This window comes from Camelus ferus, chromosome 4 (genome assembly GCF_009834535.1).
Source record: "Camelus ferus isolate YT-003-E chromosome 4, BCGSAC_Cfer_1.0, whole genome shotgun sequence".
Taxonomy (NCBI): domain Eukaryota; kingdom Metazoa; phylum Chordata; class Mammalia; order Artiodactyla; family Camelidae; genus Camelus; species Camelus ferus.
In genome coordinates, this window is record NC_045699.1 from 13,273,669 (window position 1) to 13,301,266 (window position 27,598).

Here is a 27,598-nt window from a genome sequence, read left to right on the forward strand (position 1 = left end):
GGCTCCAGTGATGGCTGATTCCCAAGTCGATGTAAAATGATCAGGAGACTAGACAGATCAAGCACATTGGTGATGAGTAACTCCTGGAGACCTTTGTGTAGATACAAAGTTATTCGTGCAGGCTATATGTTATCTCATTTAATAATCATTAAATTCTCCCAATAACCCTATGAGGTAGGTGCCATTATCTCATTTTAATTTATTTAGTTTGTAATTTTTTATTGAAATGTAGTTGATATACAATGTTAGTTTCAGGCATGCAGCAAAGTGATTCAGCTATGCATATACAGGTATATATATATATATTTTCTTTTCAGATTCTTTTCCATTATATGTTATTACAAGAAATTGAATATAGTTCCCAGTGCTATACAGTAGGTTCTTATTGTTCATTTTGTACACAGTAATACTGCCTGTTAATCTCCAACTCCTAATTTATCCCTCCCCACCCTTTCCCATTTGGTAACCATAGTTTGATTTCTATGTCCATGAGTCTGTTTTTGGTTTGTAAATAAAATTTGTATAATTTTTTTTAGATTCCACATATAAGTGATACCATATGATATTTATCTTTCTCTGTCTGACTTATTTCACTCAGTATGATAATCTCTAGGTCCATCCATGTTGCTTCAAATATCTCATTTTGAAATATAAACAAATGAAAGCTCAGAAGATTGAGTAGCTTATTCTGTCTTCCATAGCTATTGAAGTGAGAGCTGGAATTCAAATTCTCACTGGTCTTTCACTTCCTTAGATACATCATGCCTTCCTACCTCCTTGATCCCTGTGCCTGGAATGCTCTCTTCCACTCATCGCATGGCTAACTTCTCTTATCCTTTGGGTCTCAGTTTAAATGCCTTTCTCATTAAGGGCTTCTCTACCTACCTTATCTGCAGTATCTACACACTTTCATCCCATGACCCTCTAATTCAGCCTCCTATTTGTTTCCTTTATAAAGATTACCACAGTCTGATTATTTTATTTGCTCTCTCTTCTCCTAGATGATAAATTCAATTAGGATAAGAACTGAAGCTTTTTTATTCACACTGATTTATACAGGAATATCTGGCCTAGTCTCAACATATAGAGGATTTCATAAACAGTTGTTGGATAGATGGACAGACGGATGGACAAATTTTATCCCAGATCTGCCTGATTCAGTATCACCAAATCACTTGGCTCCCACTTCTAGAACAATGAGGTTAAAAATGAAAGTGTTCTTCTGAGTCTAAATTGACCTCCTTGCCCATATTTTAAAAACTGTTTTGATACTTACTGAGTTTATGCAGGGGAAAGCAAGTGTTATAGTTTTTACAAAATGCCATAGAAAGGTGATCAATGGTTGTTGAGCATTTGAAGCTGACTGGTATTCATTTACTAGGCCTACTTAGGCCAAGCACTATGCCTGCCATGAAGTCCTCATACAATTTGTTTCCAATGGCATTTGCCAATGTTTGATGTACACAGTGATGTTTTGAGGATGATCCTACCAGGAGCTACATTTTTATCTGATTAACTAGGAAGAATTGGGGAGGGTATAGTTCAGTGGTAGAGTGTGTGCCTGCATGCACAAAGTCCTGGGTTCAATCCCCAGTACCTCCATTAAAGATAAATAAATAAAAACCTAATTATTTATTAAAAAATTGTTTTTAAAAATTAGAAAAAAAAAACTAGGAAGAATTTCAAAGTCAAGTTTTCATGTAAGTAGGAGTTGGTGTTGCAAGTTTTCTTGTAATGTTAACTTAATGCGTGGCATTGATGGGGAAAATCTCGACTACAATGGGTTTCCATGCCTGACCCTCAAGCACTGGTTTAACTTTAAGATTTCAAGAGAAGGAACAGAGGTTAGGATAAGAAAAATATCACAAGAGGAGATGAAATTACAGCCTTCAAAAATAACACCAGAGCACAGCTCCCCTTCCACATACACATCCAGTCCTGACTCAAAGGGAACGCCACCTCATCTCCCACACTCACTCATTCCAGGCATGTTCCCAGACAGAGTCATCGTGAGGAAGGAAACACTGTAATTCTTTCAGCTTCAGTGTGATCCAGCCCCATTCTAGGGCCAGCTGAGTGATTTGCCAAAACCAAGAGATCTGCTCTGAACTCACTGAACCGCACTGGCACCGGCTGTGGTTTACCTTAATGACTTTAGGAAATAATACAAAAAGCAGTTGATTTGAAAAGACCATCACACTTCATCTGTAAATTATTTCTAGGTATGGATCTAGTTTCTTTTTCCTTTTGTTCCTCCCAGCTTCCTCCCTTTACTTTCAGGGACAGAAAGGGAAATGGTATACTCTCAGAGTCTGGATTCGACTACACTTTGCTAGCCTTATTCAGCATGTCAGTTAAGGAAGTCCTCTTTGGCCCAAGACTTCCCTGTCCTTTGTACTGCCATTTACAGTAACGTATCAGAAGGATTTTGTATATGAGCTTTGGATATGAGATGAAGTACCTACCAGGTTCCTGGGATGGATCTTAAAAATCATCAGCTTAGTTTTTCTAAAACAATAATCCATATTTATATTTGTTTGTATATTTCTGGAAAGTGATACTTGAAACTGAGAACTAGAGTTACCCATTAAGAGAGGATGAGGTAGTTGGGGGACAATGACAGGAGAAAGACATTTTACTGTATATGTGAGTATACTGGCTTTTGAACAATCTGACCTAAACATAAAAATTAAATGCAAAAAGTAAATGTTACTGCTCTTTTCTTAAAAAAGTGCATTTCAAAGAGAATCAAGAGCCATGGAAATATATATTACTTTCATCATTTGTTCCTACACTCACTCCAAATCTTTTTGGATTATATCCAAACAAAACATTTTCTCCCTCCTCTCAACTTTGGACTACTGATAGGATATGTGATATCATTCCATAATGCTGAAAAAAATATTGATTAAAATAAAATTTAAAAGGGACGAGGAGAGTGGCCAAACTTGCCTTTCAAAGAGAAGAGAGAAGCAGAGGCCCCACTGTGATGGCTATGATTGTAACCTGTGGCTTCTTGAAAGCATTCTGCTGCCCACACCATGAAAGGTACAACTGCCACTGCATGACTGGCACCACCCCAGGAATCTGTTATTAGAGACATTTTCCTAAGAGTCATTACCAAGAGGCAGAGCCTACCTGGGCTCACACAAATGTCAGTCCGGTGCCAACACCTTTTCTTACATTACAAAACCCCTCTCCAAGTCTTGTTGGAGACTGGTTTTGAGTCGGTTCACCACCACTATAGCCTGAAGGTCTCTGATCAAATTCATTAATTAGTTCAATTTACATCAAGGCTAAGAGTTTGCTATAAGGAAGGTGCATATGGAATTTCATACCTCTTACATGTTTCGGGGATTGATATTATTTTTTCCTCAGCAAAGATCTCAGGAACACTTTTCAATACTTGCATAAAAGTGTGTCTTGTCTGTAAGGAAATATTTGCCATCATAGCACGACATCCACCAAGTTAACAAATGATTGCTTGTCACACTTGAAACATAACAATATCCTACAATGTTGTTTCACTCATTTTCTTCTCTTTTCTTTTTTATCTATTTTTATATATAGTGGTTAATATTTGCAAATATCAAACTCTCAAACTTATCCCTTCCCACCCTCTCTTTCCTCCAGTAACCATTTTATTTTTTGTGTGCTATAGTGAACAGCATCTCATCTTTCACAGTAACTTCTTCTCACTAAATCCCATCCTGGTGAACTCAAAATGCTGTTTAAATCTTGTTTGTGCATTTAGATCTTCTTGTATTCAGTACTGCTTTTGTAAAATTAAAATAATGTCCCTTAAAGAAAAGTAAAAATAAGAGAAACCCCGTCAGCAAGAGCACAGAAAATGGACTAGGTGTGACTGATTGACTGAAAATAAAATGGAGTCACGTAGTCATGAGAGACCTGGGGTTCGGTCACAGAAAAAACACACACCGAAAAAACCCAAAAAACTGTGAGGACTTCTGATTCTGTTCAAGGTCCTAGCTGGAAAAGCCCCTAATGAGAAGCTCAGAAGACAGCCAATCATCTAAAACTTGTGGTCAGGCAGTAAGGGCCATCCCAGTCCCTTACAAGTCTCCCAGTCGTGGCTTCTACAGTTCCTCATTTTGTAAACCTTGAGAACAACAAAGCTGTCCGCAAGATAACCCTGATTCTTTTCTGGGATCTATTTCTAATTTAGGATGACACTTTGAATAATGACCCATTATCTAAGACATGGAAATAATCTTCCTTTAAAAATAGTCATAGAAAGGATTGTGGACCAAAATCAACATCAATGTAGTAGTACTAAATTGAACTAGAAATGAGAGACAAGCTGTATTTTTCGAACTGTATTTCAAGGAGTTGTTAGTTCTCATTTTCTAAAAAAAGGTATTCCAGAATTTTCAGAGAGTGGTGGAGGTGAAATCAACAGAGTGGATTCCAGACAACCTGACACATATATACACTTTCACTGAGCAGCTCAACATTCATCTTCTTTTTTGATATATACATTTTCATTTTTAAAAAAGTTGCTTAAATAAAACATATAAAACCTCAAAGGTCATCACTTTAGACAATTTCATTTTTACAGATAAAGAAAAGTTAAATAAGAATATCAATGAATATATCCCCTGCATCACAACGTGCTTACTCCAGTTAACCTACTGTCCCCCTCCCCCAACACAAACTCAAGTTCTGATTAACCCAACTCCCTGCTCTTTGAAGAAACTGCCAGCTAAGAGGAAAAAGCATGTTAAATTATTATACAGTGAGACTATTCCCTTGTGCTCTTACTACCTCAGAATGGCGGTCCTGGGTGGATTTTCACTAACATATGTTTGGAATAAAGTATACGTCTTCCAAACAACTGTCTGTATGATTTCCTGGAAGTTTGGTATTGGCCATGTTTAAAATTTTTCTCAAGTGTTCTTGGTTGTCTCACCTTCGGAGCAGCAGCAGATATCTTAAAGTTCTAAATATTTTAAATGGCAACGAACACCACCTTGGCCAAAAGTATTTTTGAAATCAGATGTTTGGCAGTGAACTGAAAATGTCTTGGCCGAAAGCATTTCTGAAACCAAGGCCCTGGAAACAAGCCAAAGGAGCAAAGATAACCCTCCAAATTATCCAGGATTACTTGGTGGAATTTTTTAGATTTTTAGTTTAGTTACTTTTTATGGTGTCCAGAAAAGGAAAATTCTTTTCATTTAAAAACAAAAACACTCTTATTTATGTCTATTCATCCATTTACTAAACAAATTTATTAAGCACCTCCCAAGTGCTAAGGTACTGCACTTGACCCTGGAGACACAACAATGAATAAAACAGATCTGATTCTCAACCCTTGTGTAATTTACAGGCAGATGTGGAAGACAGACATGGAAAACCAATCACATAAATAAATATAACATTGGAGCCATGAGAGGTACTATGAAAATTACAACGTGCTCTGAGATAGAGTACGAGTGAATTTACTCAAACTTGGCTGGTGTGGTGGAAGGGTTTCTGAATCTGTTAAGGCTCCCTGAGGAAGCGACATGTGGTCTGAAGGAGAGTTGGAATTACTGGGGCAGAGCGAAGGGGATATGAGAAGATAGAAAAATCTTTCCCAAAAGGGTAACTGCTGAGCAGGGTTTTGAAGAATGAATAAGTGTTTAATAAGACTCACTTCCAGAATTTCCTTTCTTAAATTTATCCTAAGTTGACATTTTCTTTTTATTGAATTCTAAGAACTAACTAGTGCTATGCTTATGTGTCAACCCTATGTTAAAGTATTTTTAGCATCTTCTCTGCCTTCTTGTGTGCCCTGAAGAAATTCAGTTCCCAGGCATGCTTCCAACACTTTAATCTTTTTTGTTGTTGTTGTTCTCTGCAATCCTTTTATGTATGTAGTAAGTCTCTGAGCAATAACTTCGTCCTCAAGTTTCCTTCCAAGAAGATATCGGGCAATTAGCGAGAAGATACCAAAATGCACAGGGCTGGAAATAACTCAAGGAAGTTGCTAACTTTTTAACTGCATAGTTGGGAGTGTGGAGTTAGACAAGGACATCCTTGATATATCTAGGCTGTGTCTCTAACAACAAACTGTTCTCACTAAGGAGCTGTGCCAAGTGCATTTGCCCAAAGGGCATGCCCGTTTCCCATCCCTGCCTCTCTCAAAGAGGACCTTCATCTGCCTGCTGGAGGAAATCGGCATCTCTCACCTCTACGAACACAAGAAAATTTCCATCCAGGATAAACAAGCACATGTTCTAGTTAGAACATCATGATTAGCATCAGTCAGTTAGCAGGCAAGTATTTGTTTTCAGGGACTAGACAGAGCATCCGCACAGTGAGACTTCACTCAACACCCAATACACATCTACACTCACATGCAAACTCCATTCTGTAAGGTGGGGCTGGAGAAGGCATGGCATCCTGTTTAAATTGGAAAAGACTTTAGAGATGGTCTGGTGCAAGCCTCACACTTTATAAAGCGCAAACTAAGGCCCATAGAAAAAGAACTCGTCGGTGGTCACATGAAGGCTAATGACAAAGCCAGCCCTTAAGTGTGGATTTCTCTCCTGGTCCTTTCTGTCACCCTAGGGTAGCAGTGTAAATGGACACACCTTTAAAGTGAGGGAATTTGGGATGTTTATGCAGTCTGGTACCTGAAGAATCCTGGAGCTTGGTGGAAACTGGGCTAAGTGAGGAAAGACACTGAGGAGAGGTAGTGGAGAGTCTGGGAACAGTAAACAACAAAGAGAGTAGGGATTCCCGAAATAAGGTTAGCCCACCTCACAAACTCCCCCAAGCCTTATGATGCCGCCTTTCCTGTCATTAGAATGCCCAAGCTTCCCTATCATTTCACCCCCAGAGACAGATCCTCTCTAATTGAACCGTATTCCTCCATTGCCAGGAAATTAATCTGGAGTGAGAGGAATCCATCTTTGGAGCCAGGCCACCTTCTCTTTCTGGGCTTTCCTCCTGCTTCAATCACCTGCCAAGTTCCCCTCTCCCCTTATGCTGCCAAAAGATTTGCACAGATGTGCGTACTCACTCCCACACCTCAGTATCTCTATTGTCCTAGACAGAATTCAACAAAACTCTTTCACTCCTAAGAGCCAAGTTCTCCACCCCAGTGGAGAAGGCAAATTGGCTGAGTTGCTTGCACAAAAAACAATAGCTTCAAGTGACCACCCACTGAGAACCAACAGAGAGCAAACCAAACAAATGAGTCTGTAATGGAAGAAGTTTAGGATCATGATAGTTTCTAAGAGAAGACTGACAAAGGAAGATGGCTAGCAGTCTCAGCAGGCTTCAGATTGTACCATTAGGGAAGACAGCTAACATTGTCTTTTATATATTACATCATAGGTACATGTCAGCTGCTTTACACATGTGCACTTGAAGTCTTGAAGGAAGGTATTTACATTCCATTTCATAGGTTTAAAAAGAAACTCACCCAAGGGTCTTCAGAAATAACACCCAGGGACACAAAAGTAGAAAGATAGAATCTGAACCCATGTCTCACTGATATTAACATCTATTATTCTTTTTGGTAGATGAGAGTAGTTACAAAACAGATTTGAGACAGGTGATGATTAGCTCTCCTTCTTACCCTAATTTTGCTTCCAAAGCTTCAATAAAGCAAGATCCACCACACACACACACACACACACAAAATCCATTACTGGCCATGATTCTTTACTCTAAGCACCATGAGATAAGTCTATTTTGCCCTTTGTCCACCACTGTGTCTAACAATTAGCATGGTGCCTGGCATATAATAAGTATTCAATAAGCACTGATGAATGAATAAAAGGCTAAATAAATGAATAAGTCAGGCTGGCCTTCAGTGAATGAATTCATTCAACAAGCATTTACTTGATAAGTACTATGAGCTGGGCCCTATGCTGCCTTCTGTGGGTGAAGAAAAGAAGAAAATATGGTTTCTGCCTTCTACAAGCTTACAGTTTGGTCATCCAAAGGCATAAACATACCCAAATCCATAAAGGAAAACACTGACAGATTTCACTATAGAAAACACTAAAAACTTTTACGTGGTAACAGATTACATAAATGAAGTTATATGACCAAATAGGGAAAATATTGTTACATGTGAAACTTACAAAGAGCTAAATGTGTAATATATAAATAAATTCTATAAATCAATGAATCAGTGGCAATTTGGAGGAAGATACACCAATAGCCAACTGTAGTACATTGAAAAAAATAGTCACAATACTTTGCATTTCCTTGGAAATACATTCAGACATGTTTACAAATATCTACAATTGTAAAGTTACATAAAAGCTAACCCTAATTCATCACTTATGATATGTCAGGCACTATTCCATCTGTGTAACATGAAATAACTTACTTAATCCTCATAGGATTTTATGGAATAGGTACAATGATTATCTTCACTTTACAGAAAAAGGAGACTAAGACGAAAAGGGGTTAAACACTTAGTCAAGGTTACACAGGTAATCAGCAGTAGAACTGAGATTCAAATTTAGGCAGATTGGCTTCAAAACTCTATTAACAATTAAACTATACTCATATTATACATTTCACATCAAAAATGTATCTTTAAACAATTCAGTGAACAAAGTTTAGTCTTTTCAACAAATAGTGTTAGAATAACTGAACATCCATAGTCAAAAAAAAAAAAAAAAAAAGATAAGCCCTAAACTAAAACCTTCTATCTTATACAAAAATTAAATGAAAATGGACTGCGTAAAATGACAAATTAGAGAACTCTGGGGATATGCGAGAAAAATCTTCATGATGTTGGGATTAGGCAGTGGGTTGTTAGCTATGACACCAAAAGTGTGATTCATAAAGAAAAAATTGATAAATTGAATTTCATCAAAATTTCAAGCTTTATTCTATGAAATACACTGTTAAAATCAAAATATAAACTAAAGACTGGGAAAAATATTCACAAATAACTTATCTGACAAACAACTTACATCCAGAATATATTTTTAAAAAACTCTCAAAACTCAACAGTAAGAAAACAAACAGTTCAATTTTTTTCATGGGCAAAAGATTTGAGACACTTCACCAAAGAAGATATATTAATGGCAAGAAAGATGTTCAATATCATTATCCACTAGGGAAATGCTAATTAAAACCACATGAGATACCACTACGTGTCTGTTAGGATGGCTCAAAAAACCAAAACCAAAACAAACAAAAACAGTGATAATACCAAGTGCTAGCTAGCATGTGTAGCCACCGTAACTCAATTATTGCTGGTGGTAATGTAAAATGGACGGTCCAGTCACTGTGGAAAATAGTTTAAGAATTTTCTATGAAGTTAAACATACATTTACCACACCACCCAGCAATCCCACTTCTTGCTATTGACCCCACAGAAATGAAAAATTTATTTTCATACAGTGAATGTTTATAACAGCTCCATTTATTCATAATTACCCCAAACTGGAGAAAATCCAAATGTCCTTCAATAGACAAATGCATAAACAAGCTGTAGTACATCCAGACAATGAAATACTACTCAGTAATAAGAAGGAATACACTATTAATACTTGCCACAACACAGCATTATGCTGAGTACAAGAAATCAATATAAAAAGTCTGCATACTGTATGACTGCATTTATGTAACATTCTGGAAAAGGTAAGCCCATAAAGATGAAGAGTAGATGAGTGGTTGCCAGGGGTTAGGAGTGGGAGAGATGATTACAAAGGGGCGGCACAAAAAAGATTTGGGGTGAGGGGTGACGGAACTGTTCTGTAGTCTAATGTGGCAGCAGTTGCTTGAATCTATATATGCATTAAAACCCATCGAGCTATATGCACACCAAAAATTAACTATATATTAATTTAAATTTTTAAAAATTATAATATAAATGTATCTTTCCTAATGACCAATAAAAATATGCAAGGGCATGGCAAGGATATTCACTGCAGCCTATAGCCCCGACTGGAAACCAGACCAAGTTCATGAATAGGAGCAAGTCTAAATAAGTAATGATTCATAATTTTAACTGAATATTATAAGTTTGCATGGAATTATATCCTTGATATATTAAGTGAAGAAAACAAGATGCAGAACAGTCTGTTTGATCTCATTTTTGCCAATTATTGAGAAAAGCCTGGAAGTCTTACACCAGCCTGATAATGGTGGTACTTCTGGCTGATGACATTGCCAGATGGAGGGGTCAGGAGTAGGGTCAGGAAGAAGGCAGATGTGCATTTACTGCTTTACATATATAGTATTGTATTTCTTTGGGGGGGGTAATTAGGTTTATTTATTTATCAGTTTATTTATTTTTAGAAGAGGTACTAGGGATTGAACCCAGGAACTTGTGCATGCTAAGCATGCTCTCTACCACTGAGCTCTATCCTCCCCCTTCTTTTGTAATTTTAAAATAATTTTCTCTCTTAGAAAGGCACACACAACGAATCAGTCTAATGATAGTGTTCTAATTAATTACTGACATGTCCATTTCCCTTCTTAGACAGTGAGCTCCCTGAAGAAAAGCACTCTGTTTTGTTCACTTTCAGCTCCCAGCACCTAGCACTGTGTTGGACAGACTGCACATTTTTAATATGTTTAAGTTGAATTGGAAGAATTCAATAGTAATTGAAAGTACTTCATTTTAAGCCCAGGGGACCATTTTGAGAATTACTCATTGCCTGGCACTATCAACAAGGTAGTGGAGGAGTCAAGAGCTTTGGCCTTGAAGTTCTGTCTCATTCCCTGCATCTGTGAAAGGGGAGAATAACACCTCAGTCATTGACTTTTGCATCAAGGGCTGTTAGTAATGGCATGAAGCCTATTTGATCAAGTGAATCTGTGCGAAACTATGGTCTGTGTCAGCCCTAGAGGAAGGAGTTTATTTTCTTTTTTTAAAAATTTGAAGTCATATTGGAGCTAAGACCCCTACAGAAGGAAGAACGGCTGATGGCTTTGTGCCCTGCTGTGTGACCACCTCCCTCACACTTCAAACCCACATGAGCAGGAAACAGGCTGATCAGGAGCTAAGGAAGATTCCTTGTGTTTCCTTCAAAAGTCCTTTGATTCTTGGCCCCTTTCTTACAGGACTGACCTTCACAGGAAACCGCTTCTCTGCACATGCAAGTGATTCTTGAAAAGCAGTTTCACAACCAGCTCAGTGGTGTGGCGGCAGCCTTGGGACATCAGGGGGCTCCTCAGAGACGGACACATGCTGTTGCTCCATGGGCTTTACCAGGTGACCCTTGGGAAGACCAGTGACCTAACCCAAAGGCCTCCCTGAACACAGAACCCTTTCTTACATTGTCTTCATTGTCTTTCAAAGTGAGTCTGTGTAAAACCTATGAAAAGTGCAGTTCCTATCCTTTGCTTTTCTTTACTCTCAAGCAGGACATAGTGCTGCCTTCTGAAGGGGTCACGATCTTAGTTCAGGAGTGACAGAGGGCTCAGGGACCCTTCAGCCTCTTATTTAATTTAGGATGTCCTTTATTACAATTCTGGTATCTATTGTCCCCTGGGCCTTACGTGAATTATTTCTGTGATTTGAAGTCTCCTATTTGGGAAGCAGCTTGTCTGGTCATATTCCTTCCTCTCCATCAAAAAAGAAAAAAATCCTGTATACTTCCCAACTACAGATATATTTGCCAGGTGGAATTTCAACTCAACTTTATGTCAGTTTTCCCCCATCAAACTGCAGGCCTGAATGTCTCAGGAGGGGCTAACAGATGTGTCTTCATTAAGAGAGGGTTCTTGAAAAACTCTAGTATCATCTCCTTGGGCCCCTGACAGGTCCCACCATTTATTCCAGTGGCAATGACATCACCCCAAACATGTTGGGAGCTCTTCTGAAGGAATCATCCTTGGAATCTGCACAAGCCTTACTCCTTACCTATATTCCCAGAGCCCTCCTCCAGTGCTGCTTTTATTCCCACGTTCAACTGGCTAACTCTTGCTTAGCCTCCAAGGCTTGCCTGGGGAGCCTCCCAAAAGCTGCAGGGCAGGGGCTGCAGTCTGACCACTGCACAGAGGCGGTATCTAGTAGGCATGGCAGCATGACAGGCCACAGTCCTACATACAGCAGCTGCCTGGGCGTTTATCACTAATGGCTTAGGAAAACGGCTCCTTCTTTATCTTCTCAAGAAGACAATCCAAGATCTACGTAGACTGTTCTGGCAGCAAGGAGACAGGGCCTGTCTGTGCAGTCACTTGAGGGAAAGCAGTCCAAAAACATGAAAGCCAAGAGGCAATTTAATTAAATGATTGAGTCAGCTACTCTGGATGTGGGCTGGGTCCATTTTCAAACCAAATTCAGTACACAAACGTAAACGTCATTGGGTAAGAGCCTCACTTTCTAAATCCAGGCCATGCTTTGCTTCTCCTCTTCCTTTTGACAAGGTGTGCCCTTCTCCAGCTACTCGCCAGACCCCTGAACCCAGCTCAGGGGCCATGGAGTCTACCTGTGTCCTACCGGGTTCAGCTAATAGGGGCTCCAGAAGGAGACAGGAGGGTGGACCGTGGGTGGTCAGCATGTTTATTTCTCCAGCTCCCTCCTCACTGAGCCATCTACAGAAGCCACAGCTCTGGTGGAAGTCTTCTCTTGCCACTCTTCACTCTGGGTTCAAGAATGACTCCTTCCCCTGTACCTTCAGGTCTGCACTCATTTCAAACATCACTCATTTTTCAGTTGTCCCCTTTATGTAAATGAAATTTTGTGCCGATATCTGAGAACTAAAACAGATAAAACCATGCTTCCTGTGGCTGGACAGGGAGACAGGAGTCCAGCTTTGTACCCAATCCCTCAACCTTCAAGCTGTCCCTTGGGCACCTCCCTAGAGCTGCTATTTCTTTAAGGAGCACAGTTTGCAAATCACCACTATCAAGTTTTTGCTAGTTCTGTTTTTCAGTAACACTGTGTCAATTACACATGAACAATTCTTAAAATTATTAGTAGTAATATAGGAGCTGTACCTTATTAAGTACCTAACACCTTTCAGATACTTTAAGTGCAGTGTTTTACTTAATTCTCACAATGACCATATGAATTAGTCATTTATATCTCATGGCACAGATGAGGAAACCGACTTAGACAAAATAAGCAACAGTGATGACTAAATGAGCTCTTAACTGTAAAACATCCGGAACAGCATTAGAAGTGATGCCTTCCTTGTTCCTGACAAAGAACTTGGCCCAGTAGCTTCTTCGTACGTACTGCATTTGCCCCAGTTCCTTGATCATCCCAGTAGAAATGCATGTGCTCCGAGTCTTAAGACTATGAATCTAAAATAGCACTTTTCTGTTGGATCTAATTTCCCATTCACCCTCCTTGCCAACACTCAGCAAGTGCCATGGCTTTAGCCCAGAGATTACAGCCTGACCAGTTCTATGGAAGACTCCATTCCTGTTTTCACAACTCCCAAGACTTCAGTTATCACCTGTTCCAAATCTAGGTCTCTTGTTTCAACCTCTTCCTAGCTATCAACACATTTTATGAAAAGACCTCCTGGTACCTAGGTAGGCATCTCAAATGTGACATGTCTCAAATGAACTCAGTATCGTCTCCTTTTTTCACCTTTCCTCTCTCATTATCTCTCAGGCCTCCACCTTTCCAATCACAGATGCTTGAAAACTGAGTTACCGTCAGAAACTCTCTCTCCCTGTTTATATTCAGTTACCACTTTCTGCCCATTCTAGTTCTGTACCATCTCTCACATTCAACTCCTTTTCACACCCTCAATCTCTCTCTCACTTGAACTACGGCAAAATTTTAGTGCTATTGTTCCTTTAGCCCCACACTCTCTACAGGTTTTCCTTTCCCAGCCAAGGGCATCCTTGGCAGAAGGAACAATGTATATGAACTACCCACAAATGTAACTGCTAGGTTTTCCTCCAGCACTGGAACAGATCACTGTTGCTTTGGATGAGAACCGGATAAAGCAGTTGGCTGATGTTCAAGAACCAGGCGGCACAAAAAGTATTTATCTCCAAACACAGAGGTCATAGCTGGAGCACAAGAAGCCATGAACAGGGACCAAACTTCGTATACCAAGTGGAAGGGCAAATGAAATCACCTGCACTATTTTATATTTGTAGGTCTTTTAGACCAATCATGTGGAGTAGAACTTGCCAACTTAGATAAGCTAGGCATGGCTCAGAGGTGATAGTAAAAATATTTAGTAACCTGGGCCAATGAAATTAAAATCAACACTGATCTGAGCACCAGAAAATGTTCTGAAAGACCCCAATAGGCCAGACATTAACCCTTTACTTGCTGAATTATTGGGAGGTCTAGAGGTTCTGAGGGAGGGACCTAGGTAGCCAATATATCAGGTCAAGGGGAACTTGGGAGACTCAAGTAGCAGTTATTTACCAAATAGCACAGAATTACTCCACTCTTCTAACCGTCAGAACAGATGAACCAGTGCAACACAGTGGAATATCAGCTGTGATGTAACTCATGCTGTCCTAGACACACACACACACACACACACACACACACACACACACACACACACACAAGTAAATCCAACAAAGAGAAATTGCCTGTGCAATAATCCCAAATTGCAACAAAACAACCCCATGCCACACGCAATAAATCAAGGGACAACTTATCACTAAACAACAACAACAAAAAACCCTGAAAAATCATAAAACAGTGTTCTAAACAATCATGAATTCTCAAAAAAATTATAACCAAAAAGACATGATTTATAGAAAATAAAAGATGACAATCATACTTTCAAAAGTGCTACAATGAGTCTGAAACTACTTTGGGAGATAAATTTGTAGGTTTAAATACTTTTCTTGATAATGAATGTACATAAAAAAAACCAAGAACTCTACTCAGGAAATACTTGTAAAAGAACTAGTAAGACAAAGTCAGGGAGAAAGAAAAAAATAAAGCTAAATAATGATATTAATAAACTTAAAAACAGAAAAATGAGAATTCCAAGAGCTGGTACTTGGTACGAGTAAAATTTGTAATAGTGAGGCTCTGAAATCTGTTTAGAAACTAAAACTGAGAGTAAAACAAGAGGTAAACTAGCTCTTGTGGAAAAGATGCTTTAAAGCATAAGAAAATCCCATGTATAATTGCCAGCTAATAAATTTGACAATATATTTAAAATGATTAGGAAAAAGAAATTCCTACAATTAAACTCAAAAAGTATACAGCCTGAATTATCTCATCAAAAATTTACAGAGCCAGCTGGTTTTGCTGATAATTTTATGTAATATAAAAAAATTTTTTTAAAATAGAAAGCTACCAATTCTTTTAAGCTAATGTAATCGTGTTACCTAACATAAAATAAATAGCTAAAAAAAGAAAACTACTCCTTATCTCACTTGTGAAAAAGCAAAAAAATCACAAATGAAATGTTAGCAAATCAGCCCAGTAGTTTATTAAATGAATCATCTACTATAGGTACTGTGGGTTTATCCCTCGAAGGCAACAATGATTTAGTATATCATAACTGTATTAATATATTACTTAATAGCCCAACAAGAAATGTGTAGGACCTAGATGAAAACATCTATGAAATTTTACCAAAAGATAAAAAAGATTTAAAGACATGGAGAGATGTTCTGTATCCTTCAGTGGAAAAGCAGGAATGTTGGAAAGATGATAAGCCTTCCTATATTAATGCATAAATTTATTGGGAGTTCAAAACTGGCAAATTTTGGCTACTATATAAAAAATAGATAAAAACAAATTTCTTCTGAATAGCACAGGGAACTACATTCAATATATTGCAATAAACTTTAATGAAAAAGAATATGAAAATGAATATATATATATGACTGGGACATTATGCTGTATACCAGAAATTGACATACTGTAACTGATTATACTTCAGTAAATAAATAAATAAATAAATAAACAACAAACTTAACATAAACCCGATGGGTAACACAAAAGAAAAGAGAAGAAAGGCCAAGCAATACGACTGGCAGCTGAAGGACTTTAACAAATAGGCATGTCTAGCACTCGTGGTGGAATTGTTTGCCACAGTACAAACCCCATCTTTATCTCAAGTCAAGAGTTAAGTGCATTATACTCACAAATGCATTATCTGTCTGAGTGCCTCTGTTTGTGCTTGTGTCTGTCTATACCTACGTGACTGTCTGCATGCAGAAAAACTGTTGCCCTTTTTATTTTTAATTGAAGTGAAAGGCTGAGCTCCATGTCAAGGCTGACACCAAGTTCAACAGAGACCACATGGGCAAAAGTGAGCAAGGGAGTGCACATGTTAAAATAAATCAAAACTGAAGCCAGAGCTCAGTGTAGGAGGTCATCATGGGAATGTAAGTGCACTGGGAATTCACAGGGGAAATCTGGAGGAGGGCATTTGAATTCCCCAGGGAGAGATATCAAATTCAATCTTATCTAGAAAATGTTAACAGCGGCTATCTCTGGCTGGTGGTATTGTACACAGAGAATTAAAAGATAAACGTTAAAAAAAATGAATTCTTTGAAAGGAAAGCAAGTGCCTTGTGTGCTACACATTAAGCCTTGGATTTATAAGTAGGATCTTTCATCATAGTGAGGTGTCAAAACCAGCTCCCATGCCTCCAGGTACCCTGCACTGGGCTCTATTTATCTCAGAACAGACCACGCTGCAGTGGAGCACCAGGAAGCTTAGCTTGGCTGAGCAGCAGAGCGATGCACTGTGTGGTCAGAGGTGAGGGAATCAAGCCACGCTGGGTATGAATCCCAGATCTGTCACATACTACTTACATAGTACAGGATCACATATAAGTTCTGTAGCCTTCCGTGGCTCAGATTGGTCATCTGTAAAATGGAGGTGATAATATGTACCTCTAAGCATTTCACTGAGGATGGATAAATGTATAGATCTACACACCATGAAAAAATCTTTTGTAAATGTTATGAATGATGTATGGGGCAACACGTGGAACCGGTCAATAAACAATGATGATAATCATGACAATTTATGGTTCTCTAAAGCTGTGAGACCAGTGAAGAGAAAACGGGGTTTGCTCCCCTGCAAAGTAGTCACAACTAGATCTTCCTGAGGCATGATACTGCAATGTAGAGCTGATCACAGGGAAAAGCTAACATTTTTAGTATCATTTTCTATCCAGAGGAAATGAGGTCCAAAGAGCGAGCTAATGAATACTACCACAATAATGGAGTAGGACAAGGATCCTTTAAAAAATGTATTTCGTATCTTTTTTGTCCTTTTTCCCCATGTAGTAACACACTAGAGAAGCAACACAAACATGGGCAAGAAATAAGTATAATTTGTTTCTGGAAACTGGGAACTGCATTCCTTCCAAATCCTGGCATTCTGGGCTACATTGCTAAAGCTTCCGTTCTCTTAATTTGTTAGCTCTTCAAATGGACTTGACTTCTAGTAGGGGCTGTAAAATTTTAATTTGTTGTTTCTATAATGATGAAATCTGACTCCATCTAAGAATGACACACATTTGTGGTCTAAAGTCACTGCCAGAAACCAAGATTTACCATGTGCTCTATAAACTGAAGTCCAAAATCCCTGGAATCAGAATTTTAAAATGTGAATGGCTAATTTTGGCTCCTAGAAGAGTTAAAATCTAGGTTAAGTTGACTTTGGTTCTTAGACTGTATAATGTAGAATATAATGTAGAATGTATTCTAAGGAAGCCAGAATGTTGGCTCTTTTGAGTGTGCTTGAAATTAAAACTTGATTGTTGAGGTCTGTTCGGCTAATTTCAGAATTTTAATATTTGAAAGAAAGCAATGCTCAAAGGTCAACTTAGGAGGAAATAGTTGTACACAGTCAACGGTTTCCCCAAGGATCTGTAGAACTCGAGGTTTTTAGGCAGTAAATCTCACAGAGTAAACGAGATGATGTTAACTCTCTAATTCAAGTGTACATAATATTAATATCAATGCAATTCATCCACCCATAACTCTGCTCTGTAGCAAACAATCTTCACCGTTACACTGGCAAAACTCAGTGTTAGAAAGCTCACGACTTGAAATGCATCCTCTTTACTCCTAGAAGAGTCTCTCAAACTTCTTACCAGCCTTTACATACAGGCATGATTATCTGGTTTCCAGTCTATTGCAAATAGAAGAAACAAATCCGCTTTCCACAGCTCATACTTCAGTTTCAAAACTTGTGCTTGGAACCACTGTTGGCTTAGCCTATAATTCCTCATACAGGATACTCGTCTGCCACTCCAGCTCTGGGCTGTCTTTGCCAGAGCAAATCCTACAACTCATGCCAGTAATTCCCTAACGTACTTTTATTTAAGCAAAGACATTCTTTTACCAAATGTGATATTATGTAGAAGATAATATGTTAACTAAATAAAGCAGAGTTACTCTCTTAGAAGTTGGGGGTAAGTAGAGGCATAGAGCCCAGAGACCAACAGTCATAGTCTGCACCCTCACCAGCCACACAAGCACTTCCTCGGAACTCCCAGTGCTCTATAACACAAGTATGAAAGTCACCAGCCTACGGTTTAGTGGGAGATTTGTAGAAAATCAGGCATATTGAGGTCATTAGTTTGGGTACAAATACTAAAGAGTAGCAATAGGCTGATAACACAGGCTCTCAGGTTTGGACATGTCACATGGTCACTAAAATAACAAAGGAAGCCATGGTGGAAGACTGTGGAGGGCAGCAGGTGGGCTGCAGCCCTCACCTTACTCAAGCTCAGTTGACTGTGGTTCCTAAGGTTGATGAGGAAGATGGTGATGGTAGAACTAAAGATACCTAGCCAGAAGTCACGTCATGTTGAAAGATGCTCTTTGACATCAGGCATTCTTGGTCATTCCCAGCTATTTCATGACCCCCAAAACAAGCCATGACTCTTTTCTTTACTAACAAATAAGAGCTTTTCTATACTAGCAAAGGGTGTGTATGTGACATTCCAACCTCATTTCTAATACTTACCCTCATCCCTCACATGTCCCTGAATCCTCACTCTATCCCTCAGGGTTAAGTCTAAGTGATGTGAGGAAGTCTAGGTATAAGAGGACAGAATTTGTTTCAGGCATTATTTGATTATAATATGGCAGCATCAGAAGACCTGGATTAGCAACGTGACTTCACTTTCCACAAGGTCCCTTCTGGATAATGGTCAATGATCCTGTGGTTGAAACCTTTATTTTTCTCTTTCAGTTCCCATGACAAAAGGGAGTTTACACAAATGGGTTTATGTTTAAAGACAATAATTAACAGGTATTTAAGCCAAACAACCAAATCTGTGTCTATCTCTCTGCATATATACATACACAAATATATATACATAGAGAAAAAGAGACAGAGAGAGGATATATCTTATATCGTTAAGAAGCGTGTCAGTTAACTCTGGAGGCTGAATTTTTTTTAATGTTTTTTCTGTGTATCCAAATATTTCTACATGAACACAAATTATTTTTGTAATCAGAAAAATATACATTTTAAGGAAGCTAAAGCAAATGCCATAATTTGAAATAACTACCCAGAGTTTTAATCTGTATAGTAGTTTTTATTCCCAATCTTTAAAAATCAATGGGATAATGAGAAAGAAATATTTCTCATTGTCTTTCTTGGTCTTATTTCAATAAGCCATCTGCATGTCCCAATAAAAAAGTCCAAGGAAGAGATTGTTTCTTGAAATCTCTTTTCTGTAATAACATGGCATTAATTAATATCTTTATAGTCATAAATATTTTATGCACTCAAAATAGACAGCAGTTCTGATAAAAGAGTCCTTTTATATTTATTTTTATCCTGTTGGGTGATTATAATTTAAGAATAAAAATCACCACCCAAGAGCATCTCTAAAATCACAAAAATAAAGCATTTAATGGTCCTTTTATAATATTCAGAATATAAATTTAAAAAAACTCATGATGAAATCCTTTTTTAAACACCAATCAGGCCTATCCAAATACAGTAAGAAGGAAGAAATGGTTAGAAAGGAACATTTTCACTCTTATTAACATTTGTTAACATACCCTTTCTTTTTTTCTCAGAACATACATAGAGAGAAACTGCGGAAACCAACATATATAAATTTTTCCTAGGGTAAAAACCAAATACAATTTCATATCCCGAATTTTTACTTAAACTTACCATAGTATTTTAGATCTTATTATTAACATTTTGCTTTACGTTGTCAAGTTTCTATCTAAAAAGCTACAGTGCATGAGAGTGAACATTTCATCAACCCCCACCAAGTATTATTAAGTATTCTCACTTGTCTTTCAATCTTTGCTGGCTTGATATAGCAAACTAGTATCTTATTTTGATTTAATTTTAATTAGGAGGGTAAACTTTTTCTCATGCTTATTAGTCATCTGTATTTTCTCCTTTTGTGAATTATTTGTTCCTCTCTTTTTTCTATTGATGTTTTGATATTTTCCTGTCAGTTTCAATGAGCTTCTTTTATGAAAAAGCTTTTATCACTTATATGCCATATTTGTTGCATGTATTATTCTTTTGTTCTTCGCCTTTTAACTTTGCTTATTGTTGGATTACCAGTTAAGATATTTATGTGGCTAAATATATTGATTTTTATTTTTGTGGTTTCTTCCATTGTTTTTAAACTGAAAAAGGCCTTTTCCATAAGAAAAGTCAATAAATATTCACTTCCATCGTCTTTTGATGGCTTGGTTTTTTACATTTACTTTTTAATCCATTTGGAATTTACTTTGGTGTATGGTAACGGATGGGTTTTTTTAAACAATTATTTTTTTCCAAACAGAAAACTAATTTTCCCAGAACTATTATTCCTTTCCTCACTGATCTGTGTCTTTTATAGGATATTAAAATTTTGTATAAACTTAGGTCTGGTACTGGCCTTTTTAGTATGTTGATTTGTGTGTCCATTCTCTTAGACTATAACCCACTGTTATTACAGTATTATACTCTGCCTTAACATCTAGTAAAGCTATTCCCAAGACGTTACTCTTTTTTCCCAGGATTTTCTCAACTGTTCCTCCCACTCCTTATTTAAGATAAAATCCATAATTATTTTGCTAAGTTAAGAAAACAGTATTTTGGGAGATTTTGATGAGAATTATTAGGAAAAAAATGTGACGAAAATTACATAACCTTGCTGTGAAATATGGAAGAAAACTACAATAATTAAAATTACCTCTCAGTTTTGTGGAGGAAAATATTACAAAAATGTATCTTTTCCCAAAATCATCAGATTAGTGGAAATCTATTAGTTTATTGAATATGTAGTGTGGCTAGGGCCTGGACTAGGCTCTTTAAAAACTGTGGAAACCATGGATCACGTGCCCAAGATGAGAAAATACTTATTCTGTCAGGAATAACCAGCAAAGGCAGTGACTAGGGAGTGGTAACTCATCTAGGAACTTGTACTTCTTTATTGCTTATGCCAAAATACAGAGGACACATTTTACCAGGTGAATATTTGGCCCCTTGAAGTGGGGAATGGAGAGTGGAGTGAAAACTCCCGAGAGCCTTGCTTGAGTAACAACACTGCGCCCCTGCTAGGATTCCAGAGGAGAGGGGGCTGGATACCTAGCTGGCTTTTGTTTTGCAGAGTGGTGAATGTGAGTGGTAGAGAAAGAATTACCTGGAATAGTAGAGGCAGTGGGAGGCAGGAAGGAGAAAGGAGGTGGCTGGGAGCTGGAGAGGAATTAAGCCAGAGGAACACAGAGACATCCACTCATGAATTTACTAAGTTTTGCACGCTATACAACACAAGTCACCTTCTCCTTTGACCCACCAAAAACTGTTACTTGCTGACATTACAGAGTGTTGAGTCTTGCTTCTAAATTGTTAGGAAGGTAGATAAGTGGGGGCACTGGGCAGATAGGTGGAGGAGAGGGAGGATGTTCCAGAAGATGGTGGTATGCCCACCTTCAGCATAAAGGGGCTTTACTTCCTCTGAGTGCCAGCAAGAAACCGGTTAGAACCCAACGGCCATGACTGCATGGTAGTGACTAGGACCTAACTGGACATGACCCAATGCTCATTGTAATATAATTAGCATTGTGGTTTATGTCCCCCATGGGTTTTTCTGTGTGCATCATGGGTAAGGACTGGCACAAAAGGGGACGAGCATGACTAAGCACTCCAGAGGCAAGAGCTGTCAATCAGTCAAGAGACTACTTCTAAACTAGGGTATAAGAGAAGAGACAAAGACCATTGCTATCCACCCTTGGATCAGCTGCCTCCCATTCTTGGAGGTGTACTTTCCCTTTGCTAACAAAATCTTTAAAATCCTTCACTACACAATGCTTTCATCTCCCATATGAATCCTTATTTTTTGGGTAAGATAAGAACTGAGGTCTTTTCCTTTCCCCTTTGGGGTAACAAAATGGATGTGGGTGAGAAGGGGCCTACTTAAGGCCATCCAGTCAAATCTGAGCTCCAGAGTACAGTAGAGAGGCAGAAATCCCTCCACCCATAAGCCCCAATCTGGTTGCACCGAGCCACAGGCTTTTACCCTGCCATGCTTCCATCTCTACTGCCTGCTGCCAGGAACACTCTTCAGCATTTGAAAGTCTATTCTAGTTACAGGATTCTGAATGTCCCAGACTGAATCCATTACTCTCTCCTGTGCTGGCCCTGTACTTTTGCGGACACTTAATTGCAGTCTGAGTTGTTTAGTCATTTGTATGAACAGTCTATCCTCATTACTGGTTGATTCTATATCTGTGAATTTACCTACAGTTTATTTGTAACCTCAAAACTGATACTCATGGTGCCTTCTCAGTCATTTGAATTAATGTGCAAAGCAGGGAAAGCCTGTGTCCTCAGATGCATCTGTTCCCAACGGAGATGAAAAAAGGCATCGCTCTACCCAGCTCATACTGTAAACCAGTGTCCTTTCTACAGTTTATTAGGCGCCACTTTTCCACGTTTTTGTGCTTTCTGTTGGCAATTTCACCATTTAAATTGGCCTCCACGCATAGTGTTGAAATGCTGTCTAGTGTTCCTAAGGCCAAGAAAACTATGATGTGCCTTAGAAGAAAGTATGTGCTAGATAAGCTTGGTTCAGGCTAGAGTTTGAGGGCTGTTGGCTACGAGTTCCATGTGAATGAATCTGCCATATGTATGAAATGATTTGTCTTTAAAACAAAAACACACACAAAACAGGGTTATGTATTGGTTAGTTGACCAAAATGTTAAGACTTGTAGAATTCTAACCCAATGTGGGTGGTTTATAGAATATAATTACTATGAGTGACAAGAATCTACTGTATGTTTATCTGCAGCTCACACTCCAGCAGCAACTTCCACAGCAGCATGGATTCTATCTTATTCATCTTTGTATCTGCTGACCCAATGCTGAGCAGAGTAGGGGCTCAAAAAAATATTTACAGAATAGAATGGGCTAGGGAAGAATGAGATATGTTGAGATGGGATGGAATGGAACAGAGTAACACTTATACAGCTTCCTGGAGACAGGATGCTCTTAGGAGCAACAGCTAGTAGCACAGGGAGACAGCGGAAATAATGAAAGCTAGTATTTATTGAGCATTTTTTATGAACTGAAATTTGCTAAGCATTTGACCTACTTATATCATGTAATCCTCACAACTCTTTAGTGTGGGTAACATTAGTATCTCCAATCTATAGGAAGGTGAAATGACTTGCCCAAGGTCACACAGCTATCATATTGTTGAATGGGGCTCCAGCCCAGATTCATCTGTGACCAGAGTCTGTGCTCATAGCACTACCTGGTTAAGGTGAAAGGTGGTCTTGGTGGGGGTTCCAAGTCATGAGTTCCATCAGAAAGTGACCTCTAGGGGAGAAGAAGGGCCTCTAGCAGAAGTTAGCCTGAGTCACTGGCTATCCCCAGCCATAATGGGAAGACAGTGATGCAATCAATAGCGATTTTTTTCCCCCAGCTGGCAACAACACAGTTTTTTGTTTGATTTCAGAAGCAGCTGGCAGAATTCACATATTACTCACATTGGAATCACATTCTGCTGACAGTTTATGTAATCTAGAGTCACTCACTGGTCAGGGCTGTGTCCAGGACTGTTGTGAGATTACTAGAGGCCGTGGAATATGGCTTAGCTTCTGCAGCTGTTGTGTGCTTCTGGCTCCAGATCCACACCTCTTGGCAGATGGTTTGTGTGGAAAGCACTGCTGACTCTGGGTGTGAGTGACACAGTGGGAAGGGGACTGGAGAACCAGGCAGCACAAAGCAAGCCCACACTGCTGGGGGCCTTAAAAGCATGTATGAGAGAAAGAAAAGAGTTTGTAAATGAGTGATCTGGGGGGATCTTCAGAAGGTCACTCCTTTGAGCCCTTTCTACCAATGGAGAATGGCAGATGCTGAGACAATTTTATCAAGTCAACCCTATCTCTTCCATAGCCACTCTGGTGGCACAGAGCCCCAAAACCCTTTATCACACATGAATGGTGATTGGGGGGGTGGATAAAATTAGTAACAATCTTAATATTTACCTTATGTTTTCTAAGCTTAAGTATTGTTCTAAATGGTGTACATGAACAAATTCATTTAATCCCACCCCCAAAAAACCCCCAGAGGTAGGTGCTATTATGATCCTTCTTTTTTTTTTTTTTAAGTATTTTTATTTATTTATTGGGGAGGGGAGGTAACTAGGTTTATTTATTTATTTTAATGGAGTTACTGGGGATTGAACCCAGGACCTTGTGCATGCTAAACACACACTCTACCACTAAACTATACCCTCCTCCCTTTTCTATTTGTTATTTGAACACACACATACAGAGTTCTAAAAAGGACTGATTCGCTCAATCTGTTAGAACAGTGTCTCTCAATCTGTATTAATGTATACATCATTTGCATGATTCTTGCTCAGTCACCATAAGACCTATACAGTTATTCTATTAGCCATTCTCTTTAAATTAACTCATCTTTTTTCCTTAGTTTCATATCATGCCAAAATAGTCATGAAATTATACGATTGATACAATACCTATACACATATCTATACAAACAAATAAATATCAACATTAAGAATACTTTTCCAAGCACCATATAAAATCATCTTTCGGTCCAGCAGTAGTATTTGTAACACACTCAGGGAAGCACTAGGTCAGAACATTTAATCTAATGCAAAACCATTTACTAAAGCATTTCTCTGCCAACCAGTATACTATGGCTGGTGCTGAGAGTCCTGAAATGCCAAACACAGTCCATAGCCTAGTGGACAAACCATCAAGTAAACTGTAAAGTGTAATTTAATATTCTAAGTACTATGGCAAAGGCAAATACAGGGGTGTCTGTAACCAGTGCCTCTTGGGCACCAAAGCAAATCTTCCCCATCCCAGCTCTTGCTCCAGCTGCTTCTGCAGCCACCTCTGAGCAGGCCTCCACCAGCTTTGAACAGGTATAATCTCAAAGTAGCTCACCCAGAGCCCACGGGAGGGTATCTCCTTTCCTCCCCTGGGACTTTCTCTGGCACAACAGCATAGGACACCAGCAGTAACTTATTAGCTTCTTACATCTATATGACCCTTGAACAGAGCAGAGGAGAGCAATGGATGAATGCCTTTCCTTTTCCTTTGCAGGTGAATAGTTCTGAGTCTCATTTTAGAAGGCTCCTCAGAAGATCTGGAGCACTAGGCATTTGTAGCAATGGCCAGTGTGATAACACATGCTGGTATGCTTCCATTCCCCTCACTCTTGCTCCCGGGATCACTTCCCACATAATCTACCTGCACGTATGCCTTTGCTTCAGGCCACATTTTTGGATCCAGGCTAAGGAAGGGCCCTAATCCATGCAAGAAGTTTTGGGAAGACTTCTTAGAAGAAATGACACCTGAAATAAACCTCAAAGCATGAATAAGTCAGACAGGTGAAGAAGAGAAACTGAAGAGGGCATTCAGGGCAGAGGCTCTGCATACTCAAAGGCCTGAAAGTGTAGGTTTGGAAACCACAAAGATCCTAGAATGACTGTTATACACCTGCAACAGAGCCTGAGGGACTGAGAATCATAGGAGCCTGGTGAGGTAGACAAAGACTGGCTCCTGAAATGCTGCTGACCAGCAACCATCTACCACCAACCCCCTGCTCTTTGATCCTGAAGGGGTAGCAATAAAAAGTAAAACAGGCGGGTATTTAAATCAACCCCCCAAAATTAGAAAGTGCTTTCCAGATTCAAGAGGTGTTAGACACAAACAGGAACTGAGACTAAGAGGAGGAGGAATGAAAGGAAAGGCGGTGGCGAAATAGGGGCAGGGCTATTGTCACACACATACCCACACACGTGCACTCCTCCAGGAGGGGGTCCAAAAATCTAGTAATGAGCTTGGTCTAAAGTGAGGCACACTGCACTTAGAACTGACAATTCCACCGTAAATTTTCAAGAACTAGGAGTTAATAGGTTTGGGATAAATGAGGTGGGAACAATTTAGGGCAAAGCATCCTAGAGCCTCTATTTGGTCAAGACCTGAGAAAAGAGGCAACTGGGTGCTGGCAGGAGAAAACTAGGGAGTACCATCTTGCCAGCTCGTAGGGCCATGGGAAGGAAATCCCCCACCTGATATTCCAGATTTTTAGCAAAATCCCAAGAAAATACAGCTCTAAATTTTTCTCTCCTTGTCCCTAAGACAAAGACAGGCTTAGGGTACCAATGTTAAGTTGCAGCAAGGGAAGTCAGGGAGCTGCAGCTGACACAGAGTATGAGTTCCTGCCCTCATAGGTGGAGATGTGCTTTGAAAAGACTGGTAGAAAGTGATTTAAGTGCCTCCAGTTTTGTTTATAAGTAAGCAACCAAGAATATTGGATTTTTATTGAGTGCTCAATGTGTACCCATATGATACAAAGTATTTTTTAGTGGTATCTTTTAAAATCTTCTCCCCAAACTACATGAATAAGTACTGTGATCAGCCTCATTTTCTGGGAACCAGTCTGAAGTAACCATGAAACACTAGCTGGAGGCAGAACAGGAAAGTGTTTAAAAGAGCACAGGATTTGGGTTCCACTCATTCCCAGTTTAATTCTTGTATCCATCATTCCTACTGAGATCATGTGTGGTCACTCAGGACTATTCATCTTCAAGAGACAGAGAACAACTCAATAACACAAGCAAATAAAGGCAACTGGCTTCCATAACTGGAAAGGGCAGGGCTGGGTCTCTGATCTAAAACCACTGGACCCAGGGCTCAAATAATTTCTGAGTACCTGTCTGGGCTCTGTTCTCTCTGTTACTGTCCTCATTCTCTCCTGCCAAAGACTAGCTTCCATCAAGTGTCCAGGGAAGCTGGTGGCTCCAGGTGTAGTGTCCCTACTGAGGAAAGAGAACATCTTGCTCGTAAATTCCCAGAGAAGAGTCTACCTAGCCCTGCTGGGTCATGCACCCTCCATCTGAACCAGCTGCTATTGTCAGATGGACAGTACACTCTGATCAATGATTGGCAGTCCCATCAATGGAGGGAAAGCAAGTCAGCTGTCGAAAAATAGGAATGTTAGGCAGTCCAAAATAATGAATTTCCACTACACCTTAACCTTAGTCAAGTCACTTAAACTTTGTGAGCTTCAGCTGCACCATCTACTAAAAAATAATAATACCAATTGTGCAGGATTCTTATGAGATATTAAGAATCATATTAAACACTTGGCCCATTGAGGCATTCAGTCTGTGGTGGTCATTTTTGTTATTCCTGATACGAATAGAACTTTGTGGTTGTTTTTGACACAGGGATCGGAATTCAAAGCCCAT

General features: G+C 39.1%; 1 protein-coding gene across 2 annotated transcripts in view; it reads right to left on the reverse strand.

Annotated features, from left to right (window-relative positions):
- TEK (TEK receptor tyrosine kinase) overlaps positions 1-27,598 on the reverse strand; it is a 90,609-nt gene that overhangs the window by 55,127 nt on the left and 7,884 nt on the right. The gene's annotated exons all lie outside the window — the stretch shown is intronic.